The sequence below is a fragment of the Phalangium opilio genome, unplaced genomic scaffold, assembly GCF_054372755.1.
Source record: "Phalangium opilio isolate 3A_F unplaced genomic scaffold, DU_Popi_V2 ptg001662l_1, whole genome shotgun sequence".
NCBI classification, from domain to species: Eukaryota; Metazoa; Arthropoda; class Arachnida; order Opiliones; family Phalangiidae; genus Phalangium; species Phalangium opilio.
The window spans coordinates 601592-622937 of record NW_028324260.1 but is presented as its reverse complement, the minus strand read 5'-3'; the positions used below and the strand labels follow the sequence as shown (position 1 = coordinate 622937).

The following is a 21346-nucleotide window of genomic DNA, read 5'->3' as shown; positions in this document are numbered from 1 at the left end:
GATAAAACGACGGAGGAGAGATTCGAACTCGCGCGGGCAGAGCCCAATGGATTAGCAGTCCATCGCCTTAACCAATCGGCCACCCCGTCCTCGATTTAAAACTGGTTTAATTATTTTGCCTGAATTTGTGATTAAAACAATCCGGTGAAAACGACGGAGGCGAGATTCGAACTCGCGTGTTTAGGGCCCAATGTATTAGCAATCCATCGCCTTAACCACTCGGCCATCCCTTCCGCGATTTAAACGAGTTAAATCATTTTGACTGCATTTGTGTTCAAATCAAAACGGATAAAACGACGGAGGCGAGATTCGAACTCGCGCGGGCAGAGCCCAATGGATTAGCAGTCCATCGCCTTAACCACCCCGTCCTCGATTTAAAATTGGTTTAATTATTTTGCCTGAATTTGTGATTAAAACAATCCGGTTAAAACGACGGAGGCGAGATTCGAACTCGCGTGTTTAGAGCAAAATGTATTAGCAATCCATCGCCTTAACCACTCGGCCATCCCTTCCGCGATTTAAACGAGTTAAATCATTTTGACTGCATTTGTGTTCAAAACAAAACGGATAAAACGACGGAGGCGAGATTCGAACTCGCGCGGGCAGAGCCCAATGGATTAGCAGTCCATCGCCTTAACCACCCCGTCCTCGATTTAAAACGGGTTTAATTATTTTGCCTGAATTTGTGATTAAAACAATCCGGTTAAAACGACGGAGGCGAGATTCGAACTCGCGCGGGCAGAGCCCAATGGATTAGCAGTCCATCGCCGTAACCACTCGGCCACCCCGTCCTCGATTTAAAGCTGGTTTAAATATTTTGCCTGAATTTGTGATTAAATCAATCCGGTTAAAACGACGGAGGCGAGATTCGAACTCGCGTGTTTAGGGCCCAATGTATCAGCAATCCATCGCCTTAAATACTCGGCCATCCCTTCCGCGATTTAAACGAGTTAAATCATTTTGACTGCATTTGTGTTCAAAACAAAACGGATAAAACGACGGAGGCGAGATTCGAACTCGCGCGGGCAGAGCCCAATGGATTAGCAGTCCATCGCCTTAACCACCCCGTCCTCGATTTAAAACGGGTTTAATTATTTTGCCTGAATTTGTGATTAAAACAATCCGGTTAAAACAACGGAGGCGAGATTCGAACTCGCGTGTTTAGAGCAAAATGTATTAGCAATCCATCGCCTTAACCACTCGGCCATCCCTTCCGCGATTTAAACGAGTTAAATCATTTTGACTGCATTTGTGTTCAAAACAAAACGGATAAAACGACGGAGGCGAGATTCGAACTCGCGCGGGCAGAGCCCAATGGATTAGCAGTCCATCGCCTTAACCACCCCGTCCTCGATTTAAAACGGGTTTAATTATTTTGCCTGAATTTGTGATTAAAACAATCCGGTTAAAACGACGGAGGCGAGATTCGAACTCGCGTGTTTAGAGCAAAATGTATTAGCAATCCATCGCCTTAACCATTCGGCCATCCCTTCCGCGATTTAAACGAGTTAAATCATTTTGACTGCATTTGTGTTCAAAACAAAACGGATAAAACGACGGAGGCGAGATTTGAACTCGCGTGTTTAGGGCCTAATGTATTAGCAATCCATCGCCTTAACCACTCGGCCATCCCTTCCGCGATTTAAACGAGTTAAATCATTTTGACTGCATTTGTGTTCAAAACAAAACGGATAAAACGACGGAGGCGAGATTCGAACTCGCGCGGGCAGAGCCCAATGGATTAGCAGTCCATCGCCTTAACCAATCGGCCACCCCGTCCTCGATTTAAAACTGGTTTAATTATTTTGCCTGAATTTGTGATTAAAACAATCCGGTTAATACGACGGAGGCGAGATTCGAACTCGCGTGTTTAGGGCCCAATGTATCAGCAATCCATCGCCTTAAATACTCGGCCATCCCTTCCGCGATTTAAACGAGTTAAATCATTTTGACTGCATTTGTGTTCAAAACAAAACGGATAAAACGACGGAGGCGAGATTCGAACTCGCGCGGGTAGAGCCCAATGGATTAGCAGTCCATCGCCTTAACCACCCCGTCCTCGATTTAAAATTGGTTTAATTATTTTGCCTGAATTTGTGATTAAAACAATCCGGTTAAAACGACGGAGGCGAGATTCGAACTCGCGTGTTTAGGGCCCAATGTATTAGCAATCCATCGCCTTAAATACTCGGCCATCCCTTCCGCGATTTAAACGAGTTAAATCATTTTGACTGCATTTGTGTTCAAAACAAAACGGATAAAACGACGGAGGCGAGATTCGAACTCGCGCGGGCAGAGCCCAATGGATTAGCAGTCCATCGCCTTAACCACCCCGTCCTCGATTTAAAACGGGTTTAATTATTTTGCCTGAATTTGTGATTAAAACAATCCGGTTAAAACGACGGAGGCGAGATTCGAACTCGCGTGTTTAGAGCAAAATGTATTAGCAATCCATCGCCTTAACCATTCGGCCATCCCTTCCGCAATTTAAACGAGTTAAATCATTTTGACTGCATTTGTGTTCAAAACAAAACGGATAAAACGACGGAGGCGAGATTTGAACTCGCGTGTTTAGGGCCTAATGTATTAGCAATCCATCGCCTTAACCACTCGGCCATCCCATAAGCGATTTAAACGAGTTAAATCATTTTGACTGCATTTGTGTTCAAAACAAAACGGATAAAACGACGGAGGCGAGATTCGAACTCGCGCGGGCCTAATGTATTAGCAACCCATCGCCTTAACCACTCGGCCATCCCTTCCGCAATTTAAACGAGTTAAATCATTTTGACTGCATTTGTGTTCAAATCAAAACGGATAAAACGACGGAGGAGAGATTCGAACTCGCGCGGGCAGAGCCCAATGGATTAGCAGTCCATCGCCTTAACCAATCGGCCACCCCGTCCTCGACTTAAAACTGGTTTAATTATTTTGCCTGAATTTGTGATTAAAACAATCCGGTTAAAACGACGGAGGCGAGATTCGAACTCGCGTGTTTAGGGCCCAATGTATTAGCAATCCATCGCCTTAAATACTCGGCCGTCCCTTCCGCGATTTAAACGAGTTAAATCATTTTGACTGCATTTGTGTTCAAAACAAAACGGATAAAACGACGGAGGCGAGATTCGAACTCGCGCGGGCAGAGCCCAATGGATTAGCAGTCCATCGCCGTAACCACTCGGCCACCCCGTCCTCGATTTAAAGCTGGTTTAAATATTTTGCCTGAATTTGTGATTAAAACAATCCGGTTAAAACGACGGAGGCGAGATTCGAACTCGCGTGTTTAGGGCCCAATGTATTAGCAATCCATCGCCTTAAATACTCGGCCATCCCTTCCGCGATTTAAACGAGTTAAATCATTTTGACTGCATTTGTGTTCAAAACAAAACGGATAAAACGACGGAGGCGAGATTCGAACTCGCGCGGGCAGAGCCCAATGGATTAGCAGTCCATCGCCTTAACCACCCCGTCCTCGATTTAAAACGGGTTTAATTATTTTGCCTGAATTTGTGATTAAAACAATCCGGTTAAAACGACGGAGGCGAGATTCGAACTCGCGTGTTTAGAGCAAAATGTATTAGCAATCCATCGCCTTAACCATTCGGCCATCCCTTCCGCAATTTAAACGAGTTAAATCATTTTGACTGCATTTGTGTTCAAAACAAAACGGATAAAACGACGGAGGCGAGATTTGAACTCGCGTGTTTAGGGCCTAATGTATTAGCAATCCATCGCCTTAACCACTCGGCCATCCCATAAGCGATTTAAACGAGTTAAATCATTTTGACTGCATTTGTGTTCAAAACAAAACGGATAAAACGACGGAGGCGAGATTCGAACTCGCGCGGGCCTAATGTATTAGCAACCCATCGCCTTAACCACTCGGCCATCCCTTCCGCAATTTAAACGAGTTAAATCATTTTGACTGCATTTGTGTTCAAATCAAAACGGATAAAACGACGGAGGAGAGATTCGAACTCGCGCGGGCAGAGCCCAATGGATTAGCAGTCCATCGCCTTAACCAATCGGCCACCCCGTCCTCGACTTAAAACTGGTTTAATTATTTTGCCTGAATTTGTGATTAAAACAATCCGGTTAAAACGACGGAGGCGAGATTCGAACTCGCGTGTTTAGGGCCCAATGTATTAGCAATCCATCGCCTTAAATACTCGGCCGTCCCTTCCGCGATTTAAACGAGTTAAATCATTTTGACTGCATTTGTGTTCAAAACAAAACGGATAAAACGACGGAGGCGAGATTCGAACTCGCGCGGGCAGAGCCCAATGGATTAGCAGTCCATCGCCGTAACCACTCGGCCACCCCGTCCTCGATTTAAAGCTGGTTTAAATATTTTGCCTGAATTTGTGATTAAAACAATCCGGTTAAAACGACGGAGGCGAGATTCGAACTCGCGTGTTTAGGGCCCAATGTATCAGCAATCCATCGCCTTAAATACTCGGCCATCCCTTCCGCGATTTAAACGAGTTAAATCATTTTGACTGCATTTGTGTTCAAAACAAAACGGATAAAACGACGGAGGCGAGATTCGAACTCGCGCGGGCAGAGCCCAATGGATTAGCAGTCCATCGCCTTAACCACCCCGTCCTCGACTTAAAATTGGTTTAATTATTTTGCCTGAATTTGTGTTTAAAACAATCCGGTTAAAACGACGGAGGCGAGATTCGAACTCGCGTGTTTAGGGCCCAATGTATTAGCAATCCATCGCCTTAAATACTCGGCCATCCCTTCCGCGATTTAAACGAGTTAAATCATTTTGACTGAATTTGTGTTCAAAACAAAACGGATAAAACGACGGAGGCGAGATTCGAACTCGCGCGGGCAGAGCCCAATGGATTAGCAGTCCATCGCCTTAACCACCCCGTCCTCGATTTAAAACGGGTTTAATTATTTTGCCTGAATTTGTGATTAAAACAATCCGGTTAAAACGACGGAGGCGAGATTCGAACTCGCGTGTTTAGAGCAAAATGTATTAGCAATCCATCGCCTTAACCATTCGGCCATCCCTTCCGCAATTTAAACGAGTTAAATCATTTTGACTGCATTTGTGTTCAAAACAAAACGGATAAAACGACGGAGGCGAGATTTGAACTCGCGTGTTTAGGGCCTAATGTATTAGCAATCCATCGCCTTAACCACTCGGCCATCCCTTCCACGATTTAAACGAGTTAAATCATTTTGACTGCATTTGTGTTCAAAACAAAACGGATAAAACGACGGAGGCGAGATTCGAACTCGCGCGGGCCTAATGTATTAGCAACCCATCGCCTTAACCACTCGGCCATCCCTTCCGCGATTTAAACGAGTTAAATCATTTTGACTGCATTTGTGTTCAAATCAAAACGGATAAAACGACGGAGGAGAGATTCGAACTCGCGCGGGCAGAGCCCAATGGATTAGCAGTCCATCGCCTTAACCAATCGGCCACCCCGTCCTCGATTTAAAACTGGTTTAATTATTTTGCCTGAATTTGTGATTAAAACAATCCGGTGAAAACGACGGAGGCGAGATTCGAACTCGCGTGTTTAGGGCCCAATGTATTAGCAATCCATCGCCTTAAATACTCGGCCATCCCTTCCGCGATTTAAACGAGTTAAATCATTTTGACTGCATTTGTGTTCAAAACAAAACGGATAAAACGACGGAGGCGAGATTCGAACTCGCGCGGGCAGAGCCCAATGGATTAGCAGTCCATCGCCGTAACCACTCGGCCACCCCGTCCTCGATTTAAAGCTGGTTTAAATATTTTGCCTGAATTTGTGATTAAAACAATCCGGTTAAAACGACGGAGGCGAGATTCGAACTCGCGTGTTTAGGGCCCTATGTATTAGCAATCCATCGCCTTAACCATTCGGCCATCCCTTCCGCGATTAAACCGAGTTTACTCATTTTGACTGCATTGGTGTTCAAAACAAAACGGATAAAACGACGGTGGCGAGATTCGAACTCGCGCGGGCAGAGCCCAATGGATTAGCAGTCCATCGCCTTAACCACCCCGTACTCGATTTAAAAGGGGTTTAATTATTTTGCCTGAATTTGTGATTAAAACAATCCGGTTAAAACGACGGAGGCGAGATTCGAACTCGCGTGTTTAGAGCAAAATGTATTAGCAATCCATCGCCTTAACCACTCGGCCATCCCTTCCGCGATTTAAACGAGTTAAATCATTTTGACTGCATTTGTGTTCAAAACAAAACGGATAAAACGACGGAGGCGAGACCCCGTCCTCGATTTAAAACGGGTTTAATTATTTTGCCTGAATTTGTGATTAAAACAATCCGGTTAAAACGACGGAGGCGAGATTCGAACTCGCGTGTTTAGAGCAAAATGTATTAGCAATCCATCGCCTTAACCATTCGGCCATTACTTCCGCAATTTAAACGAGTTAAATCATTTTGACTGCATTTGTGTTCAAAACAAAACGGATAAAACGACGGAGGCGAGATTTGAACTCGCGTGTTTAGGGCCTAATGTATTAGCAATCCATCGCCTTAACCACTCGGCCATCCCATAAGCGATTTAAACGAGTTAAATCATTTTGACTGCATTTGTGTTCAAAACAAAACGGATAAAACGACGGAGGCGAGATTCGAACTCGCGCGGGCCTAATGTATTAGCAACCCATCGCCTTAACCACTCGGCCATCCCTTCCGCGCTTTAAACGAGTTAAATCATTTTGACTGCATTTGTGTTCAAATCAAAACGGATAAAACGACGGAGGAGAGATTCGAACTCGCGCGGGCAGAGCCCAATGGATTAGCAGTCCATCGCCTTAACCAATCGGCCACCCCGTCCTCGACTTAAAACTGGTTTAATTATTTTGCCTGAATTTGTGATTAAAACAATCCGGTTAAAACGACGGAGGCGAGATTCGAACTCGCGTGTTTAGGGCCCAATGTATTAGCAATCCATCGCCTTAAATACTCGGCCATCCCTTCCGCGATTTAAACGAGTTAAATCATTTTGACTGCATTTGTGTTCAAAACAAAACGGATAAAACGACGGAGGCGAGATTCGAACTCGCGCGGGCAGAGCCCAATGGATTAGCAGTCCATCGCCGTAACCACTCGGCCACCCCGTCCTCGATTTAAAGCTGGTTTAAATATTTTGCCTGAATTTGTGATTAAAACAATCCGGTTAAAACGACGGAGGCGAGATTCGAACTCGCGTGTTTAGGGCCCAATGTATCAGCAATCCATCGCCTTAAATACTCGGCCATCCCTTCCGCGATTTAAACGAGTTAAATCATTTTGACTGCATTTGTGTTCAAAACAAAACGGATAAAACGACGGAGGCGAGATTCGAACTCGCGCGGGCAGAGCCCAATGGATTAGCAGTCCATCGCCTTAACCACCCCGTCCTCGATTTAAAATTGGTTTAATTATTTTGCCTGAATTTGTGATTAAAACAATCCGGTTAAAACGACGGAGGCGAGATTCGAACTCGCGTGTTTAGGGCCCAATGTATTAGCAATCCATCGCCTTAAATACTCGGCTATCCCTTCCGCGATTTAAACGAGTTAAATCATTTTGACTGCATTTGTGTTCAAAACAAAACGGATAAAACGACGGAGGCGAGATTCGAACTCGCGCGGGCAGAGCCCAATGGATTAGCAGTCCATCGCCTTAACCACCCCGTCCTCGATTTAAAACGGGTTTAATTATTTTGCCTGAATTTGTGATTAAAACAATCCGGTTAAAACGACGGAGGCGAGATTCGAACTCGCGTGTTTAGAGCAAAATGTATTAGCAATCCATCGCCTTAACCATTCGGCCATCCCTTCCGCAATTTAAACGAGTTAAATCATTTTGACTGCATTTGTGTTCAAAACAAAACGGATAAAACGACGGAGGCGAGATTTGAACTCGCGTGTTTAGGGCCTAATGTATTAGCAATCCATCGCCTTAACCACTCGGCCATCCCTTCCGCGATTTAAACGAGTTAAATCATTTTGACTGCATTTGTGTTCAAAACAAAACGGATAAAACGACGGAGGCGAGATTCGAACTCGCGCGGGCCTAATGTATTAGCAACCCATCGCCTTAACCACTCGGCCATCCCTTCCGCGATTTAAACGAGTTAAATCATTTTGACTGCATTTGTGTTCAAATCAAAACGGATAAAACGACGGAGGAGAGATTCGAACTCGCGCGGGCAGAGCCCAATGGATTAGCAGTCCATCGCCTTAACCAATCGGCCACCCCATCCTCGATTTAAAACTGGTTTAATTATTTTGCCTGAATTTGTGATTAAAACAATCCGGTGAAAACGACGGAGGCGAGATTCGAACTCGCGTGTTTAGGGCCCAATGTATTAGCAATCCATCGCCTTAAATACTCGGCCATCCCTTCCGCGATTTAAAAGAGTTTAATCATTTTGACTGCATTTGTGTTCAAAACAAAACGGATAAAACGACGGAGGCGAGATTCGAACTCGCGCGGGCAGAGCCCAATGGATTAGCAGTCCATCGCCGTAACCACTCGGCCACCCCGTCCTCGATTTAAAGCTGGTTTAAATATTTTGCCTGAATTTGTGATTAAAACAATCCGGTTAAAACGACGGAGGCGAGAATCGAACTCGCGTGTTTAGGGCCCTATGTATTAGCAATCCATCGCCTTAACCATTCGGCCATCCCTTCCGCGATTAAACCGAGTTTACTCATTTTGACTGCATTGGTGTTCAAAACAAAACGGATAAAACGACGGTGGCGAGATTCGAACTCGCGCGGGCAGAGCCCAATGGATTAGCAGTCCATCGCCTTAACCACCCCGTACTCGATTTAAAACGGGTTTAATTATTTTGCCTGAATTTGTGATTAAAACAATCCGGTTAAAACGACGGAGGTGAGATTCGAACTCGCGTGTTTAGAGCAAAATGTATTAGCAATCCATCGCCTTAACCACTCGGCCATCCCTTCCGCGATTTAAACGAGTTAAATCATTTTGACTGCATTTGTGTTCAAAACAAAACGGATAAAACGACGGAGGCGAGATTCGAACTCGCGCGGGCAGAGCCCAATGGATTAGCAGTCCATCGCCTTAACCACCCCGTCCTCGATTTAAAACGGGTTTAATTATTTTGCCTGAATTTGTGATTAAAACAATCCGGTTAAAACGACGGAGGCGAGATTCGAACTCGCGCGGGCAGAGCCCAATGGATTAGCAGTCCATCGCCGTAACCACTCGGACACCCCGTCCTCGATTTAAAGCTGGTTTAAATATTTTGCCTGAATTTGTGATTAAATCAATCCGGTTAAAACGACGGAGGCGAGATTCGAACTCGCGTGTTTAGGGCCCAATGTATCAGCAATCCATCGCCTTAAATACTCGGCCATCCCTTCCGCGATTTAAACGAGTTAAATCATTTTGACTGCATTTGTGTTCAAAACAAAACGGATAAAACGACGGAGGCGAGATTCGAACTCGCGCGGGCAGAGCCCAATGGATTAGCAGTCCATCGCCTTAACCACCCCGTCCTCGATTTAAAACGGGTTTAATTATTTTGCCTGAATTTGTGATTAAAACAATCCGGTTAAAACAACGGAGGCGAGATTCGAACTCGCGTGTTTAGAGCAAAATGTATTAGCAATCCATCGCCTTAACCACTCGGCCATCCCTTCCGCGATTTAAACGAGTTAAATCATTTTGACTGCATTTGTGTTCAAAACAAAACGGATAAAACGACGGAGGCGAGATTCGAACTCGCGCGGGCAAAGCCCAATGGATTAGCAGTCCATCGCCGTAACCACTCGGCCACCCCGTCCTCGATCTAAAACTGGTTTAAATATTTTGCCTGAATTTGTGATTAAAACAATCCGGTTAAAACGACGGAGGCGAGATTCGAACTCGCGTGTTTAGGGCCCAATGTATTAGCAATCCATCGCCTTAACCATTCGGCCATCCCTTCCGCGATTAAACCGAGTTTAATCATTTTGACTGCATTTGTGTTCAAAACAAAACGGATAAAACGACGGAGGCGAGATTCGAACTCGCGCGGGCAGAGCCCAATGGATTAGCAGTCCATCGCCGTAACCACTCGGCCACCCCGTCCTCGATTTAAAGCTGGTTTAAATATTTTGCCTGAATTTGTGATTAAAACAATCCGGTTAAAACGACGGAGGCGAGAATCGAACTCGCGTGTTTAGGGCCCTATGTATTAGCAATCCATCGCCTTAACCATTCGGCCATCCCTTCCGCGATTAAACCGAGTTTACTCATTTTGACTGCATTGGTGTTCAAAACAAAACGGATAAAACGACGGTGGCGAGATTCGAACTCGCGCGGGCAGAGCCCAATGGATTAGCAGTCCATCGCCTTAACCACCCCGTACTCGATTTAAAACGGGTTTAATTATTTTGCCTGAATTTGTGATTAAAACAATCCGGTTAAAACGACGGAGGTGAGATTCGAACTCGCGTGTTTAGAGCAAAATGTATTAGCAATCCATCGCCTTAACCACTCGGCCATCCCTTCCGCGATTTAAACGAGTTAAATCATTTTGACTGCATTTGTGTTCAAAACAAAACGGATAAAACGACGGAGGCGAGATTCGAACTCGCGCGGGCAGAGCCCAATGGATTAGCAGTCCATCGCCTTAACCACCCCGTCCTCGATTTAAAACGGGTTTAATTATTTTGCCTGAATTTGTGATTAAAACAATCCGGTTAAAACGACGGAGGCGAGATTCGAACTCGCGCGGGCAGAGCCCAATGGATTAGCAGTCCATCGCCGTAACTTCTCGGACACCCCGTCCTCGATTTAAAGCTGGTTTAAATATTTTGCCTGAATTTGTGATTAAATCAATCCGGTTAAAACGACGGAGGCGAGATTCGAACTCGCGTGTTTAGGGCCCAATGTATCAGCAATCCATCGCCTTAAATACTCGGCCATCCCTTCCGCGATTTAAACGAGTTAAATCATTTTGACTGCATTTGTGTTCAAAACAAAACGGATAAAACGACGGAGGCGAGATTCGAACTCGCGCGGGCAGAGCCCAATGGATTAGCAGTCCATCGCCTTAACCACCCCGTCCTCGATTTAAAACGGGTTTAATTATTTTGCCTGAATTTGTGATTAAAACAATCCGGTTAAAACAACGGAGGCGAGATTCGAACTCGCGTGTTTAGAGCAAAATGTATTAGCAATCCATCGCCTTAACCACTCGGCCATCCCTTCCGCGATTTAAACGAGTTAAATCATTTTGACTGCATTTGTGTTCAAAACAAAACGGATAAAACGACGGAGGCGAGATTCGAACTCGCGCGGGCAAAGCCCAATGGATTAGCAGTCCATCGCCGTAACCACTCGGCCACCCCGTCCTCGATCTAAAACTGGTTTAAATATTTTGCCTGAATTTGTGATTAAAACAATCCGGTTAAAACGACGGAGGCGAGATTCGAACTCGCGTGTTTAGGGCCCAATGTATTAGCAATCCATCGCCTTAACCATTCGGCCATCCCTTCCGCGATTAAACCGAGTTTAATCATTTTGACTGCATTGGTGTTCAAAACAAAACGGATAAAACGACGGAGGCGAGATTCGAACTCGCGCGGGCAGAGCCCAATGGATTAGCAGTCCATCGCCTTAACCACTCGGCCACCCCGTCCTCGATTTAGAACTGGTTTAAATATTTTGCCTGAATTTGTGATTAAAACAATCCGGTTAAAACGACGGAGGCGAGATTCGAACTCGCGTGTTTAGGGCCCAATGTATCAGCAATCCATCGCCTTAACCACTCGGCCATCTCTTCCGCGATTTAAACGAGTTAAATCATTTTGACTGATTTTGTGTTCAAAACAAAACGGATAAAACGACGGAGGCGAGATTCGAACTCGCGCGGGCAGAGCCCAATGGATTAGCAGTCCATCGCCTTAACCACCCCGTCCTCGATTTAAAACTGGTTTAATTATTTTGCCTGAATTTGTGATTAAAACAATCCGGTTAAAACGACGGAGGCGAGATTCGAACTCGCGTGTTTATGGCCCAATGTATTAGCAATCCATCGCCTTAACCACTCGGCCATCCCTTCCGCGATTTAAGAGAGTTAAATCATTTTGACTGCATTTGTGTTCAAAACAAAACGGATAAAACGACGGAGGCGAGATTCGAACTCGCGCGGGCAGAGCCCAATGGATTAGCAGTCCATCGCCTTAAACACCCCGTCCTCGATTTAAAACTGGTTTAATTATTTTGCCTGAATTTGTGATTAAAACAATCCGGTTAAAACGACGGAGGCGAGATTCGAACTCGCGTGTTTATGGCCCAATGTATTGGCAATCCATCGCCTTAACCACTCGGCCATCCCTTCCGCGATTTAAGAGAGTTAAATCATTTTGACTGCATTTGTGTTCAAAACAAAACGGATAAAACGACGGAGGCGAGATTCGAACTCGCGCGGGCAGAGCCCAATGGATTAGCAGTCCATCGCCTTAACCACCCCGTCCTCGATTTAAAACGGGTTTAATTATTTTGCCTGAATTTGTGATTAAAACAATCCGGTTAAAACGACGGAGGCGAGATTCGAACTCGCGTGTTTAGAGCAAAATGTATTAGCAATCCATCGCCTTAACCATTCGGCCATCCCTTCCGCGATTTAAACGAGTTAAATCATTTTGACTGCATTTGTGTTCAAAACAAAACGGATAAAACGACGGAGGCGAGATTTGAACTCGCGTGTTTAGGGCCTAATGTATTAGCAATCCATCGCCTTAACCACTCGGCCATCCCTTCCGCGATTTAAACGAGTTAAATCATTTTGACTGCATTTGTGTTCAAAACAAAACGGATAAAACGACGGAGGCGAGATTCGAACTCGCGCGGGCAGAGCCCAATGGATTAGCAGTCCATCGCCTTAACCAATCGGCCACCCCGTCCTCGATTTAAAACTGGTTTAATTATTTTGCCTGAATTTGTGATTAAAACAATCCGGTTAAAACGACGGAGGCGAGATTCGAACTCGCGTGTTTAGGGCCCAATGTATCAGCAATCCATCGCCTTAAATACTCGGCCATCCCTTCCGCGATTTAAACGAGTTAAATCATTTTGACTGCATTTGTGTTCAAAACAAAACGGATAAAACGACGGAGGCGAGATTCGAACTCGCGCGGGCAGAGCCCAATGGATTAGCAGTCCATCGCCTTAACCACCCCGTCCTCGATTTAAAATTGGTTTAATTATTTTGCCTGAATTTGTGATTAAAACAATCCGGTTAAAACGACGCAGGCGAGATTCGAACTCGCGTGTTTAGGGCCCAATGTATTAGCAATCCATCGCCTTAAATACTCGGCCATTCCTTCCGCGATTTAAACGAGTTAAATCATTTTGACTGCATTTGTGTTCAAAACAAAACGGATAAAACGACGGAGGCGAGATTCGAACTCGCGCGGGCAGAGCCCAATGGATTAGCAGTCCATCGCCTTAACCACCCCGTCCTCGATTTAAAACGGGTTTAATTATTTTGCCTGAATTTGTGATTAAAACAATCCGGTTAAAACGACGGAGGCGAGATTCGAACTCGCGTGTTTAGAGCAAAATGTATTAGCAATCCATCGCCTTAACCATTCGGCCATCCCTTCCGCGATTTAAACGAGTTAAATCATTTTGACTGCATTTGTGTTCAAAACAAAACGGATAAAACGACGGAGGCGAGATTTGAACTCGCGTGTTTAGGGCCTAATGTATTAGCAATCCATCGCCTTAACCACTCGGCCATCCCTTCCGCGATTTAAACGAGTTAAATCATTTTGACTGCACATGTGTTCAAAACAAAACGGATAAAACGACGGAGGCGAGATTCGAACTCTCGCGGGCCTAATGTATTAGCAACCCATCGCCTTAACCACTCGGCCATCCCTTCCGCGATTTAAACGAGTTAAATCATTTTGACTGCATTTGTGTTCAAATCAAAACGGATAAAACGACGGAGGAGAGATTCGAACTCGCGCGGGCAGAGCCCAATGGATTAGCAGTCCATCGCCTTAACCAATCGGCCACCCCGTCCTCGATTTAAAACTGGTTTAATTATTTTGCCTGAATTTGTGATTAAAACAATCCGGTGAAAACGACGGAGGCGAGATTCGAACTCGCGTGTTTAGGGCCCAATGTATTAGCAATCCATCGCCTTAAATACTCGGCCATCCCTTCCGCGATTTAAACGAGTTAAATCATTTTGACTGCATTTGTGTTCAAAACAAAACGGATAAAACGACGGAGGCGAGATTCGAACTCGCGCGGGCAGAGCCCAATGGATTAGCAGTCCATCGCCGTAACCACTCGGCCACCCCGTCCTCGATTTAAAGCTGGTTTAAATATTTTGCCTGAATTTGTGATTAAAACAATCCGGTTAAAACGACGGAGGCGAGATTCGAACTCGCGTGTTTAGGGCCCTATGTATTAGCAATCCATCGCCTTAACCATTCGGCCATCCCTTCCGCGATTAAACAGAGTTTACTCATTTTGACTGCATTGGTGTTCAAAACAAAACGGATAAAACGACGGTGGCGAGATTCGAACTCGCGCGGGCAGAGCCCAATGGATTAGCAGTCCATCGCCTTAACCACCCCGTACTCGATTTAAAACGGGTTTAATTATTTTGCCTGAATTTGTGATTAAAACAATCCGGTTAAAACGACGGAGGCGAGATTCGAACTCGCGCGGGCAGAGCCCAATGGATTAGCAGTCCATCGCCGTAACCACTCGGCCACCCCGTCCTCGATTTAAAGCTGGTTTAAATATTTTGCCTGAATTTGTGATTAAATCAATCCGGTTAAAACGACGGAGGCGAGATTCGAACTCGCGTGTTTAGGGCCCAATGTATCAGCAATCCATCGCCTTAAATACTCGGCCATCCCTTCCGCGATTTAAACGAGTTAAATCATTTTGACTGCATTTGTGTTCAAAACAAAACGGATAAAACGACGGAGGCGAGATTCGAACTCGCGCGGGCAGAGCCCAATGGATTAGCAGTCCATCGCCTTAACCACCCCGTCCTCGATTTAAAACGGGTTTAATTATTTTGCCTGAATTTGTGATTAAAACAATCCGGTTAAAACAACGGAGGCGAGATTCGAACTCGCGTGTTTAGAGCAAAATGTATTAGCAATCCATCGCCTTAACCACTCGGCCATCCCTTCCGCGATTTAAACGAGTTAAATCATTTTGACTGCATTTGTGTTCAAAACAAAACGGATAAAACGACGGAGGCGAGATTCGAACTCGCGCGGGCAGAGCCCAATGGATTAGCAGTCCATCGCCTTAACCACCCCGTCCTCGATTTAAAACGGGTTTAATTATTTTGCCTGAATTTGTGATTAAAACAATCCGGTTAAAACGACGGAGGCGAGATTCGAACTCGCGTGTTTAGAGCAAAATGTATTAGCAATCCATCGCCTTAACCATTCGGCCATCCCTTCCGCGATTTAAACGAGTTAAATCATTTTGACTGCATTTGTGTTCAAAACAAAACGGATAAAACGACGGAGGCGAGATTTGAACTCGCGTGTTTAGGGCCTAATGTATTAGCAATCCATCGCCTTAACCACTCGGCCATCCCTTCCGCGATTTAAACGAGTTAAATCATTTTGACTGCATTTGTGTTCAAAACAAAACGGATAAAACGACGGAGGCGAGATTCGAACTCGCGCGGGCAGAGCCCAATGGATTAGCAGTCCATCGCCTTAACCAATCGGCCACCCCGTCCTCGATTTAAAACTGGTTTAATTATTTTGCCTGAATTTGTGATTAAAACAATCCGGTTAAAACGACGGAGGCGAGATTCGAACTCGCGTGTTTAGGGCCCAATGTATCAGCAATCCATCGCCTTAAATACTCGGCCATCCCTTCCGCGATTTAAACGAGTTAAATCATTTTGACTGCATTTGTGTTCAAAACAAAACGGATAAAACGACGGAGGCGAGATTCGAACTCGCGCGGGCAGAGCCCAATGGATTAGCAGTCCATCGCCTTAACCACCCCGTCCTCGATTTAAAATTGGTTTAATTATTTTGCCTGAATTTGTGATTAAAACAATCCGGTTAAAACGACGCAGGCGAGATTCGAACTCGCGTGTTTAGGGCCCAATGTATTAGCAATCCATCGCCTTAAATACTCGGCCATTCCTTCCGCGATTTAAACGAGTTAAATCATTTTGACTGCATTTGTGTTCAAAACAAAACGGATAAAACGACGGAGGCGAGATTCGAACTCGCGCGGGCAGAGCCCAATGGATTAGCAGTCCATCGCCTTAACCACCCCGTCCTCGATTTAAAACGGGTTTAATTATTTTGCCTGAATTTGTGATTAAAACAATCCGGTTAAAACGACGGAGGCGAGATTCGAACTCGCGTGTTTAGAGCAAAATGTATTAGCAATCCATCGCCTTAACCATTCGGCCATCCCTTCCGCGATTTAAACGAGTTAAATCATTTTGACTGCATTTGTGTTCAAAACAAAACGGATAAAACGACGGAGGCGAGATTTGAACTCGCGTGTTTAGGGCCTAATGTATTAGCAATCCATCGCCTTAACCACTCGGCCATCCCTTCCGCGATTTAAACGAGTTAAATCATTTTGACTGCACATGTGTTCAAAACAAAACGGATAAAACGACGGAGGCGAGATTCGAACTCTCGCGGGCCTAATGTATTAGCAACCCATCGCCTTAACCACTCGGCCATCCCTTCCGCGATTTAAACGAGTTAAATCATTTTGACTGCATTTGTGTTCAAATCAAAACGGATAAAACGACGGAGGAGAGATTCGAACTCGCGCGGGCAGAGCCCAATGGATTAGCAGTCCATCGCCTTAACCAATCGGCCACCCCGTCCTCGATTTAAAACTGGTTTAATTATTTTGCCTGAATTTGTGATTAAAACAATCCGGTGAAAACGACGGAGGCGAGATTCGAACTCGCGTGTTTAGGGCCCAATGTATTAGCAATCCATCGCCTTAAATACTCGGCCATCCCTTCCGCGATTTAAACGAGTTAAATCATTTTGACTGCATTTGTGTTCAAAACAAAACGGATAAAACGACGGAGGCGAGATTCGAACTCGCGCGGGCAGAGCCCAATGGATTAGCAGTCCATCGCCGTAACCACTCGGCCACCCCGTCCTCGATTTAAAGCTGGTTTAAATATTTTGCCTGAATTTGTGATTAAAACAATCCGGTTAAAACGACGGAGGCGAGATTCGAACTCGCGTGTTTAGGGCCCTATGTATTAGCAATCCATCGCCTTAACCATTCGGCCATCCCTTCCGCGATTAAACAGAGTTTACTCATTTTGACTGCATTGGTGTTCAAAACAAAACGGATAAAACGACGGTGGCGAGATTCGAACTCGCGCGGGCAGAGCCCAATGGATTAGCAGTCCATCGCCTTAACCACCCCGTACTCGATTTAAAACGGGTTTAATTATTTTGCCTGAATTTGTGATTAAAACAATCCGGTTAAAACGACGGAGGCGAGATTCGAACTCGCGCGGGCAGAGCCCAATGGATTAGCAGTCCATCGCCGTAACCACTCGGCCACCCCGTCCTCGATTTAAAGCTGGTTTAAATATTTTGCCTGAATTTGTGATTAAATCAATCCGGTTAAAACGACGGAGGCGAGATTCGAACTCGCGTGTTTAGGGCCCAATGTATCAGCAATCCATCGCCTTAAATACTCGGCCATCCCTTCCGCGATTTAAACGAGTTAAATCATTTTGACTGCATTTGTGTTCAAAACAAAACGGATAAAACGACGGAGGCGAGATTCGAACTCGCGCGGGCAGAGCCCAATGGATTAGCAGTCCATCGCCTTAACCACCCCGTCCTCGATTTAAAACGGGTTTAATTATTTTGCCTGAATTTGTGATTAAAACAATCCGGTTAAAACAACGGAGGCGAGATTCGAACTCGCGTGTTTAGAGCAAAATGTATTAGCAATCCATCGCCTTAACCACTCGGCCATCCCTTCCGCGATTTAAACGAGTTAAATCATTTTGACTGCATTTGTGTTCAAAACAAAACGGATAAAACGACGGAGGCGAGATTCGAACTCGCGCGGGCAGAGCCCAATGGATTAGCAGTCCATCGCCTTAACCACCCCGTCCTCGATTTAAAACGGGTTTAATTATTTTGCCTGAATTTGTGATTAAAACAATCCGGTTAAAACGACGGAGGCGAGATTCGAACTCGCGTGTTTAGAGCAAAATGTATTAGCAATCCATCGCCTTAACCATTCGGCCATCCCTTCCGCGATTTAAACGAGTTAAATCATTTTGACTGCATTTGTGTTCAAAACAAAACGGATAAAACGACGGAGGCGAGATTCGAACTCGCGCGGGCAGAGCCCAATGGATTAGCAGTCCATCGCCTTAACCAATCGGCCACCCCGTCCTCGATTTAAAACTGGTTTAATTATTTTGCCTGAATTTGTGATTAAAACAATCCGGTGAAAACGACGGAGGCGAGATTCGAACTCGCGTGTTTAGGGCCCAATGTATTAGCAATCCATCGCCTTAAATACTCGGCCATCCCTTCCGCGATTTAAACGAGTTAAATCATTTTGACTGCATTTGTGTTCAAAACAAAACGGATAAAACGACGGAGGCGAGATTCGAACTCGCGCGGGCAGAGCCCAATGGATTAGCAGTCCATCGCCGTAACCACTCGGCCACCCCGTCCTCGATTTAAAGCTGGTTTAAATATTTTGCCTGAATTTGTGATTAAAACAATCCGGTTAAAACGACGGAGGCGAGATTCGAACTCGCGTGTTTAGGGCCCTATGTATTAGCAATCCATCGCCTTAACCATTCGGCCATCCCTTCCGCGATTAAACAGAGTTTACTCATTTTGACTGCATTGGTGTTCAAAACAAAACGGATAAAACGACGGTGGCGAGATTCGAACTCGCGCGGGCAGAGCCCAATGGATTAGCAGTCCATCGCCTTAACCACCCCGTACTCGATTTAAAACGGGTTTAATTATTTTGCCTGAATTTGTGATTAAAACAATCCGGTTAAAACGACGGAGGCGAGATTCGAACTCGCGCGGGCAGAGCCCAATGGATTAGCAGTCCATCGCCGTAACCACTCGGCCACCCCGTCCTCGATTTAAAGCTGGTTTAAATATTTTGCCTGAATTTGTGATTAAATCAATCCGGTTAAAACGACGGAGGCGAGATTCGAACTCGCGTGTTTAGGGCCCAATGTATCAGCAATCCATCGCCTTAAATACTCGGCCATCCCTTCCGCGATTTAAACGAGTTAAATCATTTTGACTGCATTTGTGTTCAAAACAAAACGGATAAAACGACGGAGGCGAGATTCGAACTCGCGCGGGCAGAGCCCAATGGATTAGCAGTCCATCGCCTTAACCACCCCGTCCTCGATTTAAAACGGGTTTAATTATTTTGCCTGAATTTGTGATTAAAACAATCCGGTTAAAACAACGGAGGCGAGATTCGAACTCGCGTGTTTAGAGCAAAATGTATTAGCAATCCATCGCCTTAACCACTCGGCCATCCCTTCCGCGATTTAAACGAGTTAAATCATTTTGACTGCATTTGTGTTCAAAACAAAACGGATAAAACGACGGAGGCGAGATTCGAACTCGCGCGGGCAGAGCCCAATGGATTAGCAGTCCATCGCCTTAACCACCCCGTCCTCGATTTAAAACGGGTTTAATTATTTTGCCTGAATTTGTGATTAAAACAATCCGGTTAAAACGACGGAGGCGAGATTCGAACTCGCGTGTTTAGAGCAAAATGTATTAGCAATCCATCGCCTTAACCATTCGGCCATCCCTTCCGCGATTTAAACGAGTTAAATCATTTTGACTGCATTTGTGTTCAAAACAAAACGGATAAAACGACGGAGGCGAGATTTGAACTCGCGTGTTTAGGGCCTAATGTATTAGCAATCCATCGCCTTAACCACTCGGCCATCCCTTCCGCGATTTAAACGAGTTAAATCATTTTGACTGCATTTGTGTTCAAAACAAAACGGATAAAACGACGGAGGCGAGATTCGAACTCGCGCGGGCAGAGCCCAATGGATTAGCAGTCCATCGCCTTAACCAATCGGCCACCCCGTCCTCGATTTAAAACTGGTTTAATTATTTTGCCTGAATTTGTGATTAAAACAATCCGGTTAAAACGACGGAGGCGAGATTCGAACTCGCGTGTTTAGGGCCCAATGTATCAGCAATCCATCGCCTTAAATACTCGGCCATCCCTTCCGCGATTTAAACGAGTTAAATCATTTTGACTGCATTTGTGTTCAAAACAAAACGGATAAAACGACGGAGGCGAGATTCGAACTCGCGCGGGCAGAGCCCAATGGATTAGCAGTCCATCGCCTTAACCACCCCGTCCTCGATTTAAAATTGGTTTAATTATTTTGCCTGAATTTGTGATTAAAACAATCCGGTTAAAACGACGCAGGCGAGATTCGAACTCGCGTGTTTAGGGCCCAATGTATTAGCAATCCATCGCCTTAAATACTCGGCCATTCCTTCCGCGATTTAAACGAGTTAAATCATTTTGACTGCATTTGTGTTCAAAACAAAACGGATAAAACGACGGAGGCGAGATTCGAACTCGCGCGGGCAGAGCCCAATGGATTAGCAGTCCATCGCCTTAACCACCCCGTCCTCGATTTAAAACGGGTTTAATTATTTTGCCTGAATTTGTGATTAAAACAATCCGGTTAAAACGACGGAGGCGAGATTCGAACTCGCGTGTTTAGAGCAAAATGTATTAGCAATCCATCGCCTTAACCATTCGGCCATCCCTTCCGCGATTTAAACGAGTTAAATCATTTTGACTGCATTTGTGTTCAAAACAAAACGGATAAAACGACGGAGGCGAGATTTGAACTCGCGTGTTTAGGGCCTAATGTATTAGCAATCCATCGCCTTAACCACTCGGCCATCCCTTCCGCGATTTAAACGAGTTAAATCATTTTGACTGCACATGTGTTCAAAACAAAACGGATAAAACGACGGAGGCGAGATTCGAACTCTCGCGGGCCTAATGTATTAGCAACCCATCGCCTTAACCACTCGGCCATCCCTTCCGCGATTTAAACGAGTTAAATCATTTTGACTGCATTTGTGTTCAAATCAAAACGGATAAAACGACGGAGGAGAGATTCGAACTCGCGCGGGCAGAGCCCAATGGATTAGCAGTCCATCGCCTTAACCAATCGGCCACCCCGTCCTCGATTTAAAACTGGTTTAATTATTTTGCCTGAATTTGTGATTAAAACAATCCGGTGAAAACGACGGAGGCGAGATTCGAACTCGCGTGTTTAGGGCCCAATGTATTAGCAATCCATCGCCTTAAAT

At 45.2% G+C, this 21346-nt stretch overlaps 32 non-coding genes across 32 annotated transcripts; all 32 read right to left on the bottom strand.

The window, feature by feature from the left end:
• Positions 1-7: 7 nt before the first annotated feature.
• On the bottom strand, positions 8-89 carry TRNAS-GCU (transfer RNA serine (anticodon GCU)). Its single transcript has one exon. It is a non-coding gene; the product is annotated as a tRNA-Ser (tRNA).
• A 620-nt stretch (positions 90-709) lies between these two features.
• Positions 710-791, bottom strand: TRNAS-GCU (transfer RNA serine (anticodon GCU)). Its single transcript has one exon. It is a non-coding gene; the product is annotated as a tRNA-Ser (tRNA).
• A 906-nt stretch (positions 792-1697) lies between these two features.
• TRNAS-GCU (transfer RNA serine (anticodon GCU)) lies at positions 1698-1779 on the bottom strand. The gene has a single exon. It is a non-coding gene; the product is annotated as a tRNA-Ser (tRNA).
• Positions 1780-2823: 1044 nt separating this feature from the next.
• Positions 2824-2905, bottom strand: TRNAS-GCU (transfer RNA serine (anticodon GCU)). Its single transcript has one exon. It is a non-coding gene; the product is annotated as a tRNA-Ser (tRNA).
• Positions 2906-3110: 205 nt separating this feature from the next.
• Positions 3111-3192, bottom strand: TRNAS-GCU (transfer RNA serine (anticodon GCU)). The gene has a single exon. It is a non-coding gene; the product is annotated as a tRNA-Ser (tRNA).
• Positions 3193-3957: 765 nt separating this feature from the next.
• Positions 3958-4039, bottom strand: TRNAS-GCU (transfer RNA serine (anticodon GCU)). Its single transcript has one exon. It is a non-coding gene; the product is annotated as a tRNA-Ser (tRNA).
• Positions 4040-4244: 205 nt separating this feature from the next.
• Positions 4245-4326, bottom strand: TRNAS-GCU (transfer RNA serine (anticodon GCU)). The gene has a single exon. It is a non-coding gene; the product is annotated as a tRNA-Ser (tRNA).
• Positions 4327-5370: 1044 nt separating this feature from the next.
• Positions 5371-5452, bottom strand: TRNAS-GCU (transfer RNA serine (anticodon GCU)). Its single transcript has one exon. It is a non-coding gene; the product is annotated as a tRNA-Ser (tRNA).
• A 205-nt stretch (positions 5453-5657) lies between these two features.
• Positions 5658-5739, bottom strand: TRNAS-GCU (transfer RNA serine (anticodon GCU)). The gene has a single exon. It is a non-coding gene; the product is annotated as a tRNA-Ser (tRNA).
• Positions 5740-6730: 991 nt separating this feature from the next.
• On the bottom strand, positions 6731-6812 carry TRNAS-GCU (transfer RNA serine (anticodon GCU)). Its single transcript has one exon. It is a non-coding gene; the product is annotated as a tRNA-Ser (tRNA).
• Positions 6813-7017: 205 nt separating this feature from the next.
• On the bottom strand, positions 7018-7099 carry TRNAS-GCU (transfer RNA serine (anticodon GCU)). Its single transcript has one exon. It is a non-coding gene; the product is annotated as a tRNA-Ser (tRNA).
• Positions 7100-8143: 1044 nt separating this feature from the next.
• TRNAS-GCU (transfer RNA serine (anticodon GCU)) lies at positions 8144-8225 on the bottom strand. The gene has a single exon. It is a non-coding gene; the product is annotated as a tRNA-Ser (tRNA).
• Positions 8226-8430: 205 nt separating this feature from the next.
• Positions 8431-8512, bottom strand: TRNAS-GCU (transfer RNA serine (anticodon GCU)). Its single transcript has one exon. It is a non-coding gene; the product is annotated as a tRNA-Ser (tRNA).
• Positions 8513-9132: 620 nt separating this feature from the next.
• TRNAS-GCU (transfer RNA serine (anticodon GCU)) lies at positions 9133-9214 on the bottom strand. The gene has a single exon. It is a non-coding gene; the product is annotated as a tRNA-Ser (tRNA).
• Positions 9215-9698: 484 nt separating this feature from the next.
• Positions 9699-9780, bottom strand: TRNAS-GCU (transfer RNA serine (anticodon GCU)). Its single transcript has one exon. It is a non-coding gene; the product is annotated as a tRNA-Ser (tRNA).
• Positions 9781-9985: 205 nt separating this feature from the next.
• TRNAS-GCU (transfer RNA serine (anticodon GCU)) lies at positions 9986-10067 on the bottom strand. The gene has a single exon. It is a non-coding gene; the product is annotated as a tRNA-Ser (tRNA).
• Positions 10068-10687: 620 nt separating this feature from the next.
• TRNAS-GCU (transfer RNA serine (anticodon GCU)) lies at positions 10688-10769 on the bottom strand. The gene has a single exon. It is a non-coding gene; the product is annotated as a tRNA-Ser (tRNA).
• A 484-nt stretch (positions 10770-11253) lies between these two features.
• Positions 11254-11335, bottom strand: TRNAS-GCU (transfer RNA serine (anticodon GCU)). Its single transcript has one exon. It is a non-coding gene; the product is annotated as a tRNA-Ser (tRNA).
• A 205-nt stretch (positions 11336-11540) lies between these two features.
• On the bottom strand, positions 11541-11622 carry TRNAS-GCU (transfer RNA serine (anticodon GCU)). The gene has a single exon. It is a non-coding gene; the product is annotated as a tRNA-Ser (tRNA).
• A 1185-nt stretch (positions 11623-12807) lies between these two features.
• TRNAS-GCU (transfer RNA serine (anticodon GCU)) lies at positions 12808-12889 on the bottom strand. Its single transcript has one exon. It is a non-coding gene; the product is annotated as a tRNA-Ser (tRNA).
• A 1044-nt stretch (positions 12890-13933) lies between these two features.
• TRNAS-GCU (transfer RNA serine (anticodon GCU)) lies at positions 13934-14015 on the bottom strand. Its single transcript has one exon. It is a non-coding gene; the product is annotated as a tRNA-Ser (tRNA).
• Positions 14016-14220: 205 nt separating this feature from the next.
• TRNAS-GCU (transfer RNA serine (anticodon GCU)) lies at positions 14221-14302 on the bottom strand. The gene has a single exon. It is a non-coding gene; the product is annotated as a tRNA-Ser (tRNA).
• A 341-nt stretch (positions 14303-14643) lies between these two features.
• On the bottom strand, positions 14644-14725 carry TRNAS-GCU (transfer RNA serine (anticodon GCU)). The gene has a single exon. It is a non-coding gene; the product is annotated as a tRNA-Ser (tRNA).
• A 906-nt stretch (positions 14726-15631) lies between these two features.
• On the bottom strand, positions 15632-15713 carry TRNAS-GCU (transfer RNA serine (anticodon GCU)). Its single transcript has one exon. It is a non-coding gene; the product is annotated as a tRNA-Ser (tRNA).
• Positions 15714-16757: 1044 nt separating this feature from the next.
• On the bottom strand, positions 16758-16839 carry TRNAS-GCU (transfer RNA serine (anticodon GCU)). The gene has a single exon. It is a non-coding gene; the product is annotated as a tRNA-Ser (tRNA).
• A 205-nt stretch (positions 16840-17044) lies between these two features.
• TRNAS-GCU (transfer RNA serine (anticodon GCU)) lies at positions 17045-17126 on the bottom strand. The gene has a single exon. It is a non-coding gene; the product is annotated as a tRNA-Ser (tRNA).
• Positions 17127-17467: 341 nt separating this feature from the next.
• TRNAS-GCU (transfer RNA serine (anticodon GCU)) lies at positions 17468-17549 on the bottom strand. Its single transcript has one exon. It is a non-coding gene; the product is annotated as a tRNA-Ser (tRNA).
• A 763-nt stretch (positions 17550-18312) lies between these two features.
• Positions 18313-18394, bottom strand: TRNAS-GCU (transfer RNA serine (anticodon GCU)). The gene has a single exon. It is a non-coding gene; the product is annotated as a tRNA-Ser (tRNA).
• A 205-nt stretch (positions 18395-18599) lies between these two features.
• On the bottom strand, positions 18600-18681 carry TRNAS-GCU (transfer RNA serine (anticodon GCU)). Its single transcript has one exon. It is a non-coding gene; the product is annotated as a tRNA-Ser (tRNA).
• A 341-nt stretch (positions 18682-19022) lies between these two features.
• TRNAS-GCU (transfer RNA serine (anticodon GCU)) lies at positions 19023-19104 on the bottom strand. Its single transcript has one exon. It is a non-coding gene; the product is annotated as a tRNA-Ser (tRNA).
• A 906-nt stretch (positions 19105-20010) lies between these two features.
• TRNAS-GCU (transfer RNA serine (anticodon GCU)) lies at positions 20011-20092 on the bottom strand. Its single transcript has one exon. It is a non-coding gene; the product is annotated as a tRNA-Ser (tRNA).
• A 1044-nt stretch (positions 20093-21136) lies between these two features.
• Positions 21137-21218, bottom strand: TRNAS-GCU (transfer RNA serine (anticodon GCU)). The gene has a single exon. It is a non-coding gene; the product is annotated as a tRNA-Ser (tRNA).
• Positions 21219-21346: the final 128 nt, after the last annotated feature.